Below are 20505 nucleotides of genomic sequence, written 5' to 3' on the forward strand. Positions count from 1 at the left end.
TTAGTGGCATTCCATTATTAGCAAAATAAGGCATAAGTAAGGCTCAAGTAAGCTACGTGAGCAGGTGGCTCAAACTCCCAGTGTACCTACTCTTGTTTCATTGTCATATTTTCCTCCACACCTACAGGCTCATGGGGAGTTCTTTATGGACAATTAACAAAGGATGAAAGTATGAGTTGATATAAAGATGATTCTGCAGGATACATCAACAACTGCTGTAAGTTTATTGCTATAATATGATATTCAAATGGTATATCCAATATAGTATCAGCCTCCAAAGAGGATGAGAAATTTTCATGGTAAGAAGGACTTTGAGTATTACGTCTGATTGTTTACTTTTATGAGAAAGAGACATGGAGAGAATGAAAAATCTATGCCATTTCATCAACATCATTCAGTAGTTTGACTGGATGGCAGGGAGGCTTAGAAGACACAAGATAGGAGAACTGGTGAGAAGGAGTTTTGAGAAAAATGTATGATGTACGTGGATGGACCTCTTGGATTGAGCCCAAGGGTGAGAGTATTTGTGCTCCATTTGAATACTTCCCAAAGAGAAGCCACTGCAGAGGGGGGTGTCATTGATAAAGTGAACAATTTGTCTTGTTCTTCAGAGGTCTTTGACCGTCTTTCTCCATCTATCCTTGTGCTTGTTCAGTGGGCTTGTGTAGAACATGACAATAGCACAAAGGATTGAAGTTTTACTTGTGCTAAAATACATGGTTTAACCTTCATTAAGGCTGATGTAGATTCTGCCACTGATGAGTACTTTGTCAGCAGAAGGGGCCAATGTTGAGCCCTATTATGCACTATGGCCTGAGGCGATCATCCGTCCACATTGTGGTGAGTTTATTACTTTGAGGCTCTTCCACAGCAGAGAAGGCAGCAATTTTTTTCTCAGCGGAACAGACAGTTATGTTGGATGAAAATTTGCCTGCCCTGGCCATCAGGCTTCTGCTAACATTACTATCTACAGATTAATTAATACATTATTCACCATCAGAGGATTCCATGAAAATTTGTTTCTGACCAAGGAATTCATTTCCAGGGAAACAATGATGTAATTCACTGATATTCTTGGGAATGAATGTTCTCACCATATATCCCATAACCCAGAAGCAGCATCTTGGACCTAGCCAGTTCCAGGCCTTAGACTGAATCAACATGTTTCTCTGTGTCTGTTTCTGTGCCCATCTTTCTTTGTCTTCCTATCTGTTTCCTTACCTCTTACCTCTTTCCTTATGTCTTACTTCCTTACCCCCACCTTTATCCCCTGTTTTCTGTCTGCCTTTTTCTATGCATATCCCTTCTCTCATTCTCTTTTTGAGATGCATATTCCTCTGTCTTCTCACTAGAATTTGGAGTGATAGGAATCTGAAGGAAAGGACTGGGATATAGATCCAGAAGAATGAAAATGGCCAAGAAGCTGGTAGGGCTCAGCCAGATCTTAAGTTTGAAGGGTAAAAGTAGTTTATTTTTGGACAATATAAAAATAAACATGCAGTGATACCAACATCTAGCTATCTGGAGATTTGGAATCCCTATTCCTACCTAATTAGTATCTCAATCTATCTGAACTTATGAAGGCTACTGCTGCCAATTAGCACTGAAATTCAAATGACTTTTACTTCAACAATTTTATAACTGCATATGGATGACAATTACCCAAATAGTGCTTAAACCAGAATGGTAGAATTTCAGATTTAGAAAGCATCTTATTCACCACTTGAATTTTTTTCTATTTTTTAAAATTAATTTTTATTGGATTATAGTTGCTACCACTTGCATTTTAACAAAAAGGAAACTAAAGTTCACAGAGGTTAAATGATTTGCCCAAGTATACATAGTTTGTTAGTGGCAGATCTCAGAATGGAATTCAGTTCTTCTGGTCGTAAGTGCACCTCCCTTTTTGCTGTACTGCACTGCTTTGGGCCTAAACGTTAATTATCTTATACCATTTCCAATTTCTGTCTTGTGCACTGCCTTCAGATGCCTAAACTGCTGGTAACTATCTTCCTGACAAGTGCTATTGGAATAGAAAAACTATATGCAAACTAGTAGGAAATACGAGTGAGGTAACATGGACAACTCTAGTTAATTGTTTCTAGTTAAGTATGATAGTTGTAAGACCAAAGTTGAACCAAAGTTTATTAAGTTCAGTCTTTTATTTCCAGTTTTAAAATATCAGAGACTCAAGAGTTTTCAAAGCAGGTAGTAAATCCAACAATGCACGGCAGATTGCAGAAAGCCTGCACATCACAGAACAATTCTGACTGAGCATCTACACAGGATCCAAAAGCCAATTTGCACTCTTGTTTTCCCTGCCCAAATTGGACTTTGGACTCAAGTTATAGATCTATGCATGGTCTTACATGCAATAGAATACTGAACCACAAAGGCTAGATCAGACATCAAAGAAACATGGAATGATTTATCTTTGCTACTTATTCTTCCAGCTTTTCTTTTGCTTTCTGTTCAGAAGCTGTAGTATGGATAAATTACTTTTGTAGATAGGATGACAATATTAATTTTGCAATGGGCATATAACTCTCACTACTGAAAGCCAATGTGCTCTGGCTTCCCTCCAGGAAGTGAATGGAAGTAGTCCCTAGCAGAAGCAATTTATCTTCACAGAAAGCGTTGGGTAGCAGTGACAAGGTTCTAGTGTGATCTCTGCCTTCAGAGTTGTCATGGAAAGGCAACTTGGCACTCTGACCCTCAGTATCATCATGTGGAAAGTAAGAAGTGTGACTCCATAGGGGATGGAAACTCAAATGGCTACAGGGCCAGGCAGATAAACCTACATAATTGAAGCAGGCCTGGTGAGGACTATGGCAGGCAGAGGGCTAGCCTGACCTAAATGGGCAGTTGCTCTGGAATTCCAGCTCATTACTGCCTTAGGGAATGCAGGCTCATTATTGCTAGATACTTGGATTTTTTTTAAACTTGTAAATCCCAAGTTTAAAATGCAATTGCTGATTATTAATGTTAAGCCATGAGCTCAAATAAATTAACACTGGGCAAGTTAAACAACACATACATGGCTCATATTTGTCTGTGGGTTTACATTCACACCAGATTACATATTCAGTCATTTAGACCTTCAGATTCTGACATTCTAAAAATGTTTGATTACCCAAAGCCACATAAGTTACTTTGTGTGTGTGTGTGTGTGTGTGTGTGTGTGTGTGTGTGCATACATGCACATAGTGCTATAGTTCTTCAAAATGAAATAACCTTTAGCAGTGAGTCTGAATTAGAAGTAATTTTGTGTCAGTAATGCATCATTGTAGATCACTCACCAAGCACAAAGCACAAAGTCATGTAGTCTTTTCTGAAAAAAATTACCAGACTTTTTACATGAAGACAATTCAAGGCAGATGGTATATATACTATTATTTTATTTTATTTTTATTTGGCTGCATTGGGTCTTAGTTGTGGCACATGTGATCTTCATTGCAGCATGTGGGATATTTCATTGTGGCACACAGACTCTTCATTGTGCCGTGTGAGCTTCTCTTTAGTTGTGGCACGTGGGCTCTAGAGCACGTGAGCTCAGTAGTTGCTGTGCATGGGCTTAGTTGCCCCATGGCATGTGGGATCTTAGTTCCCCGACCAGGGATCAAACCTGCACACCCTGCATTGGAAGGTGGATTCTTAACCACAGGACCACCAGGGAAGTCCCATATGAACTATTAAATAATAAACTTTTGGAATCAATTTCCTGATGAGCATGTACAGAACTATAAAATAGTCTGTGAATTCATACTAGCCCTCTTGCTCCCTGGCACAGAAATTAACAAACTCCATGTAAATTCCTTATTTGAGTTAAGAATTCTGAGAAAAAAATATTAACAGATGGAGACAAGCCAAATATCAAAGAAAAACAACTTCTTACTAAAAGATTGCAGTAACTACTTTACAAAAGCCCACCAAACCAAACATACTGCTGGTACTTTGACAATTTTGTCTCTTTTATCTATAAAATTCCTCTAAATTTTCCATGTTTGGAGACATAATCCCTCAAGTTGTTCTCCCTGTTGCAACAACATGAATAAATTATTTATTCTCTTGCATTTGAATCTCAGAAAATTTTTGAAAGCTTGAGAAGCAGAATTAAGAATTGCAACAGATTCAGTAAAGTTACAGGATACAAAATCAACATAGAAAAAATATTTGCCTTTTGATATACTAAAAATGAATCATCTGAAAAGGAAATCAAGAAAACCATTCTATTTACCATGACATCGAAATGAATAAAATACTTAGGAATAAACCAAGGAAAGGAGAGACTTGTACAACAAAAACTACAAAATGTTGCTGCAGAAAATTAAGAGACAAAAGTAAAGATATCCTGTGTTTATGAATTGAAAGACTATTGTGCAGATGTTATTACTACCCAAAGTGATCTACAGGTTCAATGCAATCCCAACAGTATTTTTTCAGATGTAAAAAAATATATCCAGAACTCCATATATAATCTCAAGTTACCCCAAATAGCCAAAGAAATGTTGAAAATGAAGAACAAACTTGGAGGTCTCACACTCCTTAATTTCAAGCTTACTATAAAGCTAGAGTAATCAATACAGTGTGGTAGTGGCACAAAGATAAATGTATAGGCCAATGGAGTAGAATAGAGAGCTCAGAAGTAGACCATTGCATATATGGTCAAATGATTTTTGACTAGAGTACCAAGACCATTCAATGGGGTAAGGATAGTCTTTTCAATAGTCTTTGAAACACTGGATATCCACAAGCAAAACTGAAGTTGAACCCATACTTTACACTATACCCCAAAATTAACTCAAAATGGATAAAAGATTTAAGGGTAAAGCTAACGCTATAAAACTTTTGGATGAAAACATTGGGGAAAAGCTTCATAGCATTGCATTTGGTGATTATTTTTTGGTTATGACTCCAAAAGCGCAGGTAACAACAACCAAAAATGTAGATAAATTGGACTAAATTAAAACTAAAACTTCTGTGCATCAAAGGACACAATCAGCAGAATGAAAAGGTAACCCATGGAACAGGAGAAAATATTAGTAGATCAAATATCTAATAAGGGCTTAATATCCAGAATATATGAACTCCTATAACTCAACAATAAAACCCAAAGAACCCAATTAAATTATGGGTAAATGTCTTGAATAGACATTTCTCCAAAGAGGATTTATAAATGGCCAATCAGCACATGAAAATGTGTGCAACATCACTAATAATTATGGAAATGCCTATCAAAACCACAATGAGAATCAACTTCACATTCATAAGGATGGCTACTATTAAAAAAAAAACAGAAAATAACAAGTATTGGCCAAGATGTGGAAAAATTGGGACTCTTGCGCTATAGCTAGAAATGTAAAATGGTGTATTTTCTATGGAAAATAGTATGGGGATTCTTCAAAAAATGAAATACCATATGATCCTGCAATTCTACTATAGAGTATATATCAAAAACAGGGCTTCCCTGGTGGTGCAGTGGTTGAGAGTCCGCCTGCTGATGCAGGGGACATGGGTTTGTGCCCCAGCCCGGGAAGATCCCACATGCCGCGGAGCAGCTAGTCCTGTGAGCCATGGCCGCTGAGCCTGCGTGTCTGGAGCCTGTACTCTGCAACGGGAGAGGCCACAACAGTGAGAGGCCTGTGTACTGCAAAACAAAAACAAAAACAAAAAAACAATTGAAATCCAGGTCTTGAAGATATATTTGTTCATAGTTGGCAGAGATATATGTTCATAGTAGCATTATTCACAATAGCCAAAAGGTAGAAGCAATCCAAGTATTCATCAATAGATGAATAAAGGAAGGAAATCCTACAATATGCAATAACATATATAGCCTTAAGAATATTATACTAAGTGAAATCAGCCAGTCACAAAAACACATATGATTCCACAAATATAGAAGCTACTTATATGAGGTACCTTAGAATAGTCAAATTCATAGAGAGAGAGTAGAATGGTAGTTACCAGATACTGCAGGAAGAGGAAAGTGGGAGTTTTTGTTTAATTGTAGAGTTTCAGTTTTACAAGACAAAAAATCTTCTGGAGGTGGTGGTTATGATTGCATAACAATGTGAATGTACTTAATACCACTGAACTATACATTTCAAAATGGTTAAGTTGGTAAATTCTATTTTATGTATATTTCATTACAATTAAAAAAGGAAGACATAGGGGATACTTCACTGGTGTCTGTGTGCTGTATCCATTTAGACTTTTGTCAATATTATACTGTACTTGAAGCCTTCTCTGAGTGAAGTTTTGTGGGAGGTTCATGGAGGATATTGACAATGCAGATTTTCTTTGTGCCAGAAAATACAAAACTGGGATTTGATTGAATATACAAATTGTCACTGCTACACAGCTTGGTGTCAGTGCTTTCTATAGATAGGCATGTTTTTGGAATGCTATGAAGGTTATCCAGATAGCCTTTCAGAGCTGACAGGCTCTAAGACCTTCTCAAACGGGTATTTGATATGTAAGTAAAGCACAAAGTAAAGATCAAATAAAAATCTGGGAGATATTTCTGAAAAGCTTCGTAAATATGCTTTTTCTAATCAATAACATTACAAGAGCTGTTATTATATTAGGGAAAGTTATTATAGAAGTGGAACAAAATGGAAATCTGGCTCTTGAACTTTGTTGAATGGCTTTCAAAGTGAAGTGAAGGCATTTATTCCTCAAAGTTTTTACTTATTTTCCAAAGTTAAAAAAAAATCTTCCCTCAAATGGTTGTTTTGTCTTTTTTAAAATTTCAGTAAGTAACTTTCACTTCAGTTACTTCAATTTCATTACTTCAAAGCTTCTAACAGGAAGGTGCCATTTGGCCAGTGGAGGGGGATGTGGGAAGATGCGACATCTACTCAGCATGGTGGAGGGGATAAAACCACACCCCCAGAGACAATGAAATCTGTTATCAATCAAAATGAGAATGTATTCATGTGTCATTATCAACAGACAAAACAAGTTGTACCCGAAGAATGCCAACATGAGTTAATATGTCTTGAAATGAAAATTAAAGTTCAATTAGGGCACATAATCTGATAATTGAAAAAGTAACCATGTGATACAAAGAGTTAATTACTTATACAAGTTATAACATAGCATTTGAATAGTAAGGTATATCTATAAGCTTATGTAAACAATACTTCTTTTGTCTTTGGATCATTTTACTTCACCTCTGAAACACATTCTGAACCAGTTTCTTCAATAAGTGGTGCTGGGAAAACTGGACAGCTACATGTAAAAAATTAAATTAGAATATTCTGTAACATAATATACAAAAATAAACTCAAAATGGATTAAAGACCTAAATGTAAGACTGGGAACCCATAAAATTCCTAGCAAAAAAACAGGCAGAACACTATTTGACATATTTTGTAGCAATATTTTTCTGGCTCTGTCTCCTTAAGCAAAGGAAATAAAAGCAAAAATAAACAAATGGGACATAATTAAACTTAAAAGCTTTTGCATAGCAAAGGAAACCACTGACAATACAAAAAGACAACTTACAGAATGGGAGAAAATATTTACAAATGATTTGTCCCATAAGGGGTTAGTATCCAAATTATATAAACAGTGCATACAGCTCAAAATAAAAAAAACAAACAACCCAACTAAAAAATGTGCAGAAGACCTGAACAGGCACTTTTCCAAAGAAGACATACAGATGGCATAAACGCATATGAAAAGATGCTCATCAGAGAAATGAAAATCAGCACCACAATGAGATATCATCTCACACCTGTCAGAATAACTATCATCAAAATGACCACAAATAACGAATGTTGAGCATGTGGAGAAAAGGGAACCTTCGTACACTCTTGATGGGAATGTAAGTTGGTGCATCCACTATGAAAAATAATGTGGAGGTTCCTTAAAAAAATGAAAAATAGAGCTACCACATGATCCTGCAATACCACTCCTGAGCATATATCTGGAGGAAACTATAATTGGAAAATATACATGCACCTCAATGTTCATTGCAGCACTATATACAATGGCCAATATATGGAAGCAACCTAAATGTCCATTGACAGATAAATGGATAAAGAAGACATGGTGTGTGTGTGTGTGTCTGTATGTGCGTGTGTATGTACACACACACACACACACACACACACACACACACACACACACACTATGGAATATTACTCAGCCATAAAAAAGAATGAAATAATGCCATCTAGGTGGATGGACCTAGAGATTACCGTATTAAGGGAAGTTAAGACAGACAAAGACAAATATCATATGATGATTGCTTATATGTGGAATCTAAAAAAATGATACAAATGAACTTGTATACAAAGCAGAAATAGACATAGAAAACAAACTTATGGTTACCAAAGATGTTAGGTGGGGGAGAGATGAATTAGGTGTTTGGGGTTAACATATACACACTACTATATATAGAATAGATAACTAACAAGGACCTACTGTATAGCACAGGAAACTATATTCAATATTCTGTAATAACCTATAAGGGAAAAGAATATATATATATATATGTATAAATTAACCACTTTGCTGTACACTTGAAACTAACACAACACTGTAAATCAACTATACTAATAAAAAATAAATAAAGACAATCTCACTCAGAATCAACTAGTCCCAGGAGTATATTAGGGTCTGAATTTACTTACTCTCTGAGTACTTTTCTTAGTAAATAATGGATTCTGCTTTACAATCATTTTCAATTTTCCTATTATTTCAAAGCCAGGAGGAGTGTTCTCTGAATGTCTTCCTAAAAGAAAATGATAAATGTGCTCTTGCCTCAATAGATACATATTTAAAATTCCCAAAGCTTTGATTTTATATAAAGTTTTACAACTTGAATTCCTCATCTTTACATTTGGGGAGACTGCCTTTCTATGAAAGAGTATCTAAAAGCTACATTTTAAAGTTATAAAACAGAGCCAGAGCTTTGTTATTTATAAAAAAACTATAAAATTTTTTAACGTTTATTGGAGTATAATTGCTTCACAATGTTGTTAGTTTCTGCTGTATAACAAAGTGAATCAGCTATACATATACATATATTCCCATATACCCTCCCTCTTGCATCTCCCTCCCACCCTCCCTATCCCACCTCTCTAGGTGGTCACAAAGCACCCAGCTGATCTCCCTGTGTAATACAGCTGCTTCCCACTACCAATCTATTTTACATCTGGTAGTGTATATATGTCAATGCTACTCTCTCACTTTGTCCCAACTTTTCCTTCCCCCTCCCGGTGTCCTCAAGTCCATTCTCTACATCTGCATCTTTAATTTCCATTTACAGTTATTACAAAATATTGGCTATATTCCCTGTTTTGTACAATACATCCTTGAGCCTATCTCACACCCAATATTTTGTACCTCCCACTCCCCCACTCCTATATTGCCCCTTCCACCCCCAACGGTAACCACTAATTTGTTCTCCATATCTGAGTCTTCTTTTTTGTTATATTCACTAGTTTGTTGTATTTTTAAGATTCTACATATAAGTGATAACATACAGTATTTTTCTCTTGCTGTCTGACTTATTTCACTTAGCATAATGCCCTCCAGAGCCATGCATGTTGCTACAAATGGCAAAATTTCATTCTTTTTAATGGCCAAGTAGTATTCCATTAAATATCGATACCACATCATCTTTATCCAATCATCTGTTGATGAATACTTAGGTTGTTTCCATATCTTGGCAATTGTAAATAATGGTTTCATGAACATTGGGGTGTATATATCTTTTTTTTTTTTTTTCCCCGTACGTGGGCCTCTCACTGTTGTGGCCTCTCCCGTTGTGGAGCACAGGCTCCGGATGCACAGGCTCAGCGGCCATGGCTCACGGCCCTAGCTGCTCCGCGGCATGTGGGATCTTCCTGGACCGGGGCACGAACCCATGTCCCCTGCATCGGCAGGCAGACTCTCAACCACTGTGCCACCAGGGAAGCCCTGCATATATCTTTTTGAATTAGTGTTTTTGTTTTTGATGTATATCCAGCAGTGGAATTTCTGGGTCATACGGTAGTTCTTTTTGTAGTTTTTTGAAAAACCCCCATACTGTTTTCCACACTGGCTGGACCAATGAAAATTCCCACCAACAGTGTACAAGGGTTCCCTTTTCTCCACATCCTTGTCAACATTTATACCTTTTGTTTGTTTGTTTTGACTATAATCATTCTGACAAGTGTGAGGTGATATTTCATTGTGGTTTTGATTTGCTTTTCCCTGATAAGTGATGTTGAGCATCTTTTTATGTGCTTCTTGGCCATCTTCATTTTCTCTTTGGAAAAATGTCTATTCAGTTTTTCTAATCATTTCTTATCTTATTGTTTTTGTTTTTGTTTTTTTTTCCCAGTACGCGGGCCTCTCACTGTTGTGGCCTCTCCTGTTGCAGAACTCAGGCTCCGGACACACAGGCTCAGCAGCCATGGCTCATGGGCCCAGCTGCTCCACACCATGTGGGATCTTCCCGGACTGGGGCACAAACCTGTGTCCCCTGCATCGGCAGGCGGACTCTCAACCACTGTGCCACCAGGGAAGCCTGGGTTGTTTGTTTTTCTTGATGTTGAGTTGTATTTTGGAGATTAATACATCATTGGTCACATAATTTGCAAATATTTTCTCCCATTCAGTAGGTTGTCTTTTTGTTTTGTTGATGATTTCCTTTCCCTTGCAAAAGTTTTTAAGTTTAATTAGGTCTCATTTTTTTTTAATTTTTGCTTTTATTTCATTTACTTTAGGAGACAGATCCAAAATATTGTTGCAACTTTGTCAGAGTGTTCTGTTTATGTTTTCATCTAGGAATTTTATAGTATCCAGTCTTACATTTAGATCTTTAATCCATTTTGAGTTTATTTTTGTGTATGGTGTTAGGGAATGTTCTAATTTCATTCTTTTACATGTAGCTGTCCAGTTTTCCCAGCACTACTTATTGAAGAGACTCTCTTTTCTCTATTGTATATTCTTGCCTCCTTTATCATAGATTAATTGACCATAAGTATGTGTGTTTTTTTTCTGGGCTCTCTCTCCTGTTCCATTGATCTATATTTCTGTTTTTGTGCCAGTACCATACTGTTTTGATTACTGAAGCTTTGTAGTATAGTTTAAAGTCAGGGAGCATGACTCCTCCAGCTCTGTCCTTTTTTCTCAAGATCAATGCTCTTCTAGTTTGCCTTTTTATTTAGAAATCTCACAAGAAATGAAAATAGAATATTTAAAATATTCTACTGACACTTGTTACAGATCTCCATTCATTTGTCTGCATATCAGAAAAAAACTGTTCTGGAATATCTATTGTTTCAATCATATTTCTACATCTTTAAGAAGCTTGTGTTAATTTAACATATATAACTCTTATTTAGCTACACAAAATCAAACACTTCTATTATCCTTGTAGTCATTCTAACAGTCGCTAAAATTTATATGAATATTAGCTAAAATTTGAATAAATACTGTAGAAGTGCTTTTTAACATATAATATTTGTTTTGTTTTCACCTTTCCTTCTGGTTTTTCCCTCCTCTTGAATATATGCTAAAATTGCTAGGGTTGTAGTGTAGCTGAGTAAGCTTTACCAGGGCCAATTCATACAGTATGCCACTGTTAGATGGAGCTTCTCGAGACAGCATATTCATTGTCATATCAATAATTTGTTCAGTAACATTCATTGGTCCACATTACATGTGGCAAATTCGAAACTCATAAATTTAATGTACAAATCCATGAATAATCTTGTTCAAACTGACCTTAGCAACCTTATAAACTAATATAATTGTCTCCTCTCTACCTACCATCCTAATTTCAGGTTAAAGCTTTCTATTTTGACTAGAAGGGAAGCAGTGATGTGATTTCTGCTGTGTATAATTATAAGTAAAACTAAATAAAAAACACAAATCAGAAAATTTTAAGGCAAAGAATAAGCAGTTTCTATAAAATTACAACTAATAATGTGGTTGAGTTTTTACTATGTTCCAGTTACTGATCTGAGCAAGTTACAGGTGTTATCTCATTTAATAATAGGTACCATTATTATTGCCATTTTATTTTTTTATTGTTTTAAATTTATTTATTTATTTATTTATTTATGGCTGTGTTGGGTCTTCGTTGCTGCGCATTAACTTTCTCTAGTTGCGGGGAGCGGGGACTATTCTTCATGGCAGTGCACTGGCTTCTCCTTGCTGTGGCTTCTTTTGTTGTGGAGCACAAGCTCTAGGCATGTGGGCTTCAGTAGTTGTGGCACATGGGCTCAGCAGTTGTGATTCGAGGGCTCTAGAGCACAGGCTTGGTAGTTGTGGCACATGGGCTTAGTCGCTCCATGGCATGTGGGATCTTCCCAGACCTGGGATCAAACCCATGTCCCCTGCATTGGCAGGCAGATTCTTAACCACTGTGCCACCAGGGAAGTCCCATATCTGCATTTTAAATTGAGATAACCGAGGCCCAGATATATAAAATGATTTGCCCAAGGTTATACAATTATGTAAGGACTATTACTGGGTTCATCTGAACTGAAAAAATTACTGTATACTGCCATAAAGTAACTCTAAAATGATCAACATATTAGCATTTATGAGTACCATTCCTTATCGTATATAATACCTACCCCCTCCTCTAAAGCTGATAAAATATTATAAACAACAAACGCAGATGTACAAAGTCTCTGAGTTATATTAGTGAATTTACATACATAGGATATTCCATTGGTGGCTGTGACCTGAGAAAATGTTGAGTATTTTCATTATATGCAGGTAGGTAGAAAAATGATGGGCTTAGGGGAAATCAGAAAATCCTAGGTTCAAATCCTGACTAGACCATCTATTAACTGTTTTACTTTGGGCAAATAATATACTGTTTTTGAGCCTCACCCTCCTAAGTTTGTCAAATAACAATAAAACTTTCATTGCATTATTTTTGTGAGAATTAAATGATATATGTGAAGTGCTATGCACAATTAATATAACATAGTATATAATCAATAAATTATAACAAAATAACTTACACTAACAATGCCTTGGTGTATTCTATGAACATGGAAAGTCAGTCAAATAGCAATAGAAGTTCTAAATGAGTTTACTCTCATCACTGACCAGCATGGTATTTATATATACTGCATCTTCTACGACACATATTTCCATGGCCTTAATTATAGTCTCTTACTTTATTAATCCAAAATTCATAGTTCCTAACACAAACTTTCTCATTAAAAAAAAAAAGGAGACACACATGGCTGCAATCAGAAAGTTTCATGATTAATTTGTCAGGTATTTATGGACACAGGCAAGGTGAATGGTGTTCAACTCAGCTCTAAAATTTTATGAAGTCTAAATCTTGAATTGTGTTTCCTTCCACAAGCCAGCAGAATTCACTCCTGTAACTAGAATTGAGATAACACCTTGGGCAATGAGAAACTTGGCAAGTCTTATTAGCTGATCTCCTTCAATAGTCAAGTTTAGGATATTTTTTTTTTTATTATTCTTTTATTTTTTTAATATTTTTGCAGTACGCGTGCCTCTCACTGTTGTGGCCTCTCCCGTTCCGGAGCACAGGCTCTGGACATGCAGGCTCAGTGGCCATGGCTCATGGGCCCAGCCGCTCCGTGGCATGTGGGATCTTCCCGGACTGGGGCACGAACCCGTGTCCCCTGCATCGGCAGGCAGACTCTCAACCACTGCGCCACCAGGGAAGCCCCAGGATATCTTTTAACAGTGTGCGTCATTCCTTTAGCCTAGCCATTTGTTTGAGGGTTCTGGGAAATAATTATGACAGCTTGGGAAAATATCTGTCAACAAATTGCTTAAGTGCAACTGAAATAAATGTAGATCTGTCAAAAAAAATGATAGCACCATTAGAGTGGCATTATCAATATGGTGATGTAGGTCATTCACAACTTCAGTCTCCCCATAGAAAAGACACCACTGTGAAAATCCCAGAACCTAGACGTGAGGCTGTGGAAGCCTCCTGGATCACAGAGACTGATAAATACTGCATTAGAAGGAAAGAGGAGAGTCTACATTGTATTGGCCTTCTACAGGCCTGCACATCACCCCTCCAAGAGGGGCCCCTGGAGCTACAGTTCCCCCAGTAGAAAAAAAAAGAGGGTCAGAAGTGGACACAAGGCTCCCTCAGTATTGTAGAATGCTTCCCAGGAAGCCCACTCAGGTCTTACCTCATGGTCAATATCGGGGGAATCTGCAGGGCTTGGCCACTCAAGATCAGACAGAGAAGGGGATGGACTTATATAAAATGGTGCTAAGCACTTGGCAGACCACATTCCTCCTTGCAGTACCAGAGAGATCCAATCCAGTGGATCTGCCCATCAACAGAGATGAATCAGTAACCCAGCCTTTCCAGAGAGATTGGTTGGCATTTCTGCCTGATATGGATCACCAACCAATGAGCTGTAACACCTGTGTAGCCCATATTACAGCCCTGCCCATGCAGGGAAGCAGATTCAAAGCCCCATCCAACTATTTCATATAGGCTTTAGTCCTGTCTGACCAGGAAGCCTGGTTAGAAAATTCAGGCAGTTGTGGAGCCCATCCTACAGCCATATTTGGTCAAGAAACCAAGCCAGCATCATTACCCAACTGTTAAATATAGCCTCTGGCCCTGAATACCAGGGAGCCTGAAGAGTGAACCTGGGTTGCCTTGTAACCCAACCTTCAGTAGAATCCAGTTGTAAAGCTCATCCTATAGCCTCACCCCATAACAGAACTCAGTCTATGGCCTTGCCTATTGCTGAAAACAGCCTATGTCCTCACCCAGGCAGGGGATTGGGCAGGGATCACCCAGTGATCTTGCCCAATCATGGAGTATAGTCCCTAGCCCCACCCATCTGCAGGATTCAGCTGGAGTTCCCTCCCAACCAGAGAGCCTGGCTAGTGATCTTGCAGAGCAGAGCCAGCAGCTTATCTTATCACAAATCCCAGCCTGCAGCCCTGCCCCACATTGTGACATAGTCTGTAAGCCCACCTGACTTCAGAGCATAGCCTGAGAACTTTCCAACTGTGAAGCCCTAGCTGTAGCTCCACCTCAAAAGGGATTGCAACCAGGAGCACCATCCAGTCAGGGAGCATAGCCTGAAACTCCACCTGATGAGTAGTGATTGCAGAGTCCAACCTGTAGCCCTGTCCAATTGTGGAGTCCAGCCTGTGGCCCACCTGGCAAGGGAAGATAGCTAGCAAGTTTGCCTGACCAAAGGTGATTGCAGAGTTCAACTACTGGCCCCACATGACCATGGAACACAGCTAGCAGCTCTGCACAATCAGGGAGCCTGGTAAGCAGTCCCACTTGAATGCAGAGCCCAGCCAACAAGCCCATCCAATCACAAAGCCCACCCAGGAGCACAGCCTCTGAGCTCAGAATATGTGAAGAATTCTCACACAACTAGAGACCTCGATAACAAACTCCGCCTATCAATGCTACCAGCTGACCCATCCAGTATCCAAACTGAGCTGAGTGATGAAGGTCTTTCCTCACAAAAGTGAACCTGTAAGTCTGGAAGAGGAAATCATTTACTCAAATATACAGATACTGACTGCAAGTTTGGGAGTACTGGAGCAGTTCGCTTTGTGGCCTAAGATATCTTAGGGCTGGTGCTGGCCTGCTGCTGGGTGGGGTCAGGTGCTGGGGCACCTGGCTATGTGGTTTGGAGGTTCCTGGTGGTGGCCTCCGGGGCTCATGGGTGGGATCAGGTCCTGGCACAGCTGGCTGTGGGGTCTTGGTGATTCTGGGGCTGGCACTAGCCTGCTGTTGGATGGACCCATATCCTGCATCAGCTGGCTCTGTGTCTCAGTGGTTCATGGGGCTGGTCCTGATCTGCCAATGTGTTGTATCTGATTCTGAAGCAGCTGGCTGTGAGACCTGTGGGAATCCAGGGCTAGTTTCTGCCCACTGGTGGGCAGAGCAGGGACCCCACATGAATGGCTGCTTGGCCTGAGGGAACCTGGTACTGTGCCTTCCAGTGGTGGGCAGGGTCTATTAAGTCTAGAGGGAGGACTGTGAAATGGCGCTTGCCAGCACCAGTGTCCTCATGGTAGAACAAGCTCCCTAAAATGGCTTCATCCAGTGTCTATGTCCCTATGGGGAGTCCCAGTGGCTTCCTGCCTTTCCTAGAGGCTTCTCCAAGATCAGCAAGTGGATATGACCCAGGCTCCTCAAATTATTGCCTCTGTGCTGTGTCTTGGTGCTCTTGAGAGTTTGTGTGTGCTCTTTAAGAGTGGAGTCTGTGTTTCTATGGTCCTCCAACTCTCTCATACACAAGCCCCTTTGGCCTTTGAAGCCTGATGTTCTGGAGGCTCACCTTCTCGGTAGAGGACTTCAGTCTGAGGAGTCCAATGTGGCTCGGACCCCTCACACATTCGGGAAAAACTCTATAATTGTTATTATCTTCCCATTTGTGGGTCACCTACCTGGGGGTGTGGGTCTTGACTATACCCTATCTCTGCCCCTCCTACCTATCTCATTTTGGTTCCTTCTTTATATCTTTAGTTGTGGAAAATATTTTCTGCTAGTCTTCAGGTCATTCTCATTGATAATTGCTCTGTAAATATTTGTAATTTTGATGTGCCCATAGGAGGAGATGTAATTCCGACTCTGGCATTTTGGCCCCTCTTTCAGTGTTTCTTTTTGGAATAACAAAAATGTTTAAAGTTATACTGTGGTGATGGAAGTTAAAGTCTGAATATACTAAAAACCAGTTAATTGTACACTGAATAGATGAGTTGAATGGGGAGTGAATTATATTTCAGTAAAGTTATTAAAATATATACCATTTACAAAAGAAATTCTAACGTACCTAAGAATAAAGCTAACAAAAACTGGCAATCCATGTATTGTAATCACTGACTTAGAACTTTGCTTACTGCAAAGAGAGTTGAAATACAAGTTAGAGCATTTTGAGGAGTTTTGAAAAGGGGCAGAGCACAGTATGTAAGTTTTTCTCCTAGAATAATCCTGCAAAGTCAATACAAGACACGAGTTCTTGGTCACTTTACATAAATAAGAAAGTGTCTTTTGCATATATTCCAAGAGTCTTGGTGGATTACACATTCTTTTATATTGCTATAAATATTGGACTTCACTATGAGCTACTAGATCAGAGAGATTTAAGCTGAGCCCACAAAGAAGCTTCAAGAGTTTTATGAACCTCCCAAAATAATATGCAAAAAATTGGATATACATGCACATGTGTATTTTTCTAGAGAGATTTTTTACCTCTCCTGTTCCCTTTTTTATTTTTTAAATTATAGTTGATGTACAATATTATATGTACTTGCATGTAATATAATGACTCATAGTTTTAAAAGGTTATACTCCATTTATAGTTATTAAAAATAGTGGCCATATTTCTCCTCTGATTTTTAATAAAGTATACAACTTGGTATTTAAAAACCACTTATCTAATTAATACTCTCAGTTGGATCTAATACTGTGGTTCTCAAACCTAATGGCTCACCAAAATTATCTGGGTAATTAAGAAAAACTTATACAATCCCAGTATCTACCACCTATAAATAGTGACAGAAATCTGAAGTGGACTCCGGGGATCTCTATATTTTGGGATAACTTCACTCTAGAATCACTGCAGCATGCATCTGTTGAGCTTCTAATATTTGCCAGGGAATATTTTAAGGGCTATAGATATATAATAAAACTTATCTTCTTACTTGATGAAGTTCATATTCAAATGGGAATAAGAACATTTATTATATAATAGTATAATAATAGAGCCATATGCAGGGTTTCACAGGATCAGAGAGAAGAGACAGCCTTAGATTATCTTTCTTTTTATTGAGTTAACATTGGTTTATAACATTATGTATGTTTCATGTGTACAACATTATATTTTGACTTCTGTATATACTACAGTATGCTCACTACTAAAAGTTTAGTTTCCATCCATCACTATACATACAGTTGACTTCCTTTACCCATTTCACCTCCTCCTTCCTTCAATTCCCAACCCCTCTGGTAACCACTATACTGTTTTCTGTATCTAGGAGTTCTGTTTGTTCACTTTTTAAAAATTCCACATATGAGTGAAATCATATGGTATTTGTCTTTCTTTGTCTGACTTAGTTCATGTAGCATAATACCTTCAAGGTCCATCCGTGTTGTCTTGACTGGGGACAGGAGTGGGGAAATTGGGTGAGTGGGAATGGGGAGGAGAAATGGGGGTTATAGGAACTGGTGTCCATTAATTGCATACATACTCTTTTGGCCAGAACCTGAATTCATTGCCCCATTGAATTTCATGGGAGGCTGGAAAATGTAGTCTATGTGCCTAGGAGGAATGGGATATGAGTTTCCTGAATAGGTAGCTAGTCTCTGCTATGGCATACTGTCTAGTATACAGCTGGCTATTCATATCTTCATTAAATAGAACAATTTCAGTGCTTATTATATGCAGACATTGTTCTGGGTACTAATGGTACAATTGGGAGCAAGACATATATAGATCCCTGCCTCTATGTGTCTAAAGTTCACGAAAGTAATCTGGGCAGATTATTTCTATTTAGGAGGGGTCAATAAATGACAGAACTGTGTTAAGCATGTAAGGGATTAAAATCTATTAAAGAATAAATTTTAAAAGAATGTAATTATGACTCCTATACAAATATAAAATGTTGAAGATTTTATTTAAATTAGTAATTAATGAAAGAACCAGTAAGCCAGGTAGGGAATGGTAGCAGTCCTTAGTAGAAGCAATATATCCTCACAGAAAGCTTTGGGTAGCAGTGACAAAGCCCTAGTGTGATTTCTGCCTTTGGAATTGTCATGGAAAGGCAACTTGGCCCTCTGATCCTCAGTATCATCATGTGGAAATTAGGAAGTGTGACTCCATAGAGGAAGCAAACTCAAATGGCTACAGGTCCAGGCAGATAAAACGACATAATTGAAGCAGGCTGGGTGAGGACTGTGGCAGGCAGAGTGCTAGCCTGACTTAAATGGGCAGTTGCTCTGGAATTCCAGCTCATTACTGCTTTAGGGAATGTAGACTCATTATTGCTAGATACTTGGATTTTTTTTTTAAACCTGGAAATCCCGAGTTTAAAATATTAGTAATTAGTAATCAATGAGAGAACCAGTAAGCCAGGTACCAGGCCAGCTTTCCTAGAGAGCTCTGTAGGCTTTGATTCCATAATTGAAGTCAATCTTAGTTCCTTAAAAGTAGACTGTCATACCTGATAAAATGAGCATCATCCTCATATAGGGCATCCTTAGTAAGTTCTTGGTTACATACTTTATTTCTCTAAATATATCCTAGTAAAAAAGAATATAGTATCTGACTGAATCTATACAAATAAGTATATTGCCATGAAAAAGTTTAGAGAATTAATGAGTATCTGAATTCTGGGCAGTCAGTAAAAATCAGGTATCATTGAAAAATGTTTCTTTTCAGTTTGAAAGAGCAGAGTCTACTAAATTTTTAGGCACTCTAGATAGTTCAACAAAAAAGAAGGCACTTCTTACATATCATGGGTATAGAAGAGAGGATAGTAAACTGTATCCCATGGGTCAAATCATGCATGTAGCGTGCTTTTGTAAGGCCCCTGAGATAAGAATTGTTTTTACATATTTAAATGGTTGATAAAAAGAAAGAAAATAAACATATGTCACAGAGAGTGTATATAGCCAAAAAGCCTAAATAATTTATTTAATACCTGGCCCTTTAGAAAGAAAGTTTTTGAACCCTGATATAGAACATTAAAATAACATTAAGTATATTCCAAATAAATAATCATAGTAAGACTTTTTTTATTAGTTCATTCAATCTCATGTAACTATAAAAAGTGCCAAATTGTTTTCCAGAATGGCTGTACTATTTTACATCCCCACCAAGAAAGCTTTTTTGTATTCTCACCATCAAGGTGGGTTCTGCCATGTTGAGCGATCTAGCCCCAGAAGTCTCTTTGTTCCTCCAGGACAGAGAATCCCATAAAACTTTTAGAAAAAAATGTAAGCAAAAACCTTCAGGATCTAGAGGTAAGCAAAAAGTTTGTAGATTTGACACAGCACAATCCATAAAAGGAAAAGAAATTATAAATTGCTCACTATCAAAATGTAAAAAAACAACAAAAAGTTTGTTTTGTGAAAAGACCATGTGAGGAAGGTGAAAAGACAAATTATAGACTAGGAGGAAATATTTGCAAATCACATATTTGACAAAGGACTAGTATCTAGGGTACATAAAGAGTACAAAATTCAACAGTAAAAGCAACAAGCAATCCAATTAGAAAATGAGCAATAAATATATCACCAGTATGCAGATGGCAAATATGCACGTTAAAAGATGTTCGACATCATTAGCCATTATGGGAATGTAAATTAATACCACCTGAACTATCTCTAAACACTACCATACTGGTTAAAATAAAAATAGTGACAACACCAAATGCCGGAAACAACCTAAAATCTTTCAAAGATAAATGGTGGGACTTCCCTTGTTGTCCAGTGGGTAAGACTCCATGCTCCCAATGCAGGGGGCCCGGATTTGATCCCTGGTTAGGGAACTAGAT

Source organism: Stenella coeruleoalba (assembly GCF_951394435.1).
Source record: "Stenella coeruleoalba genome assembly, chromosome: X".
In the NCBI taxonomy this organism is placed as follows: domain Eukaryota; kingdom Metazoa; phylum Chordata; class Mammalia; order Artiodactyla; family Delphinidae; genus Stenella; species Stenella coeruleoalba.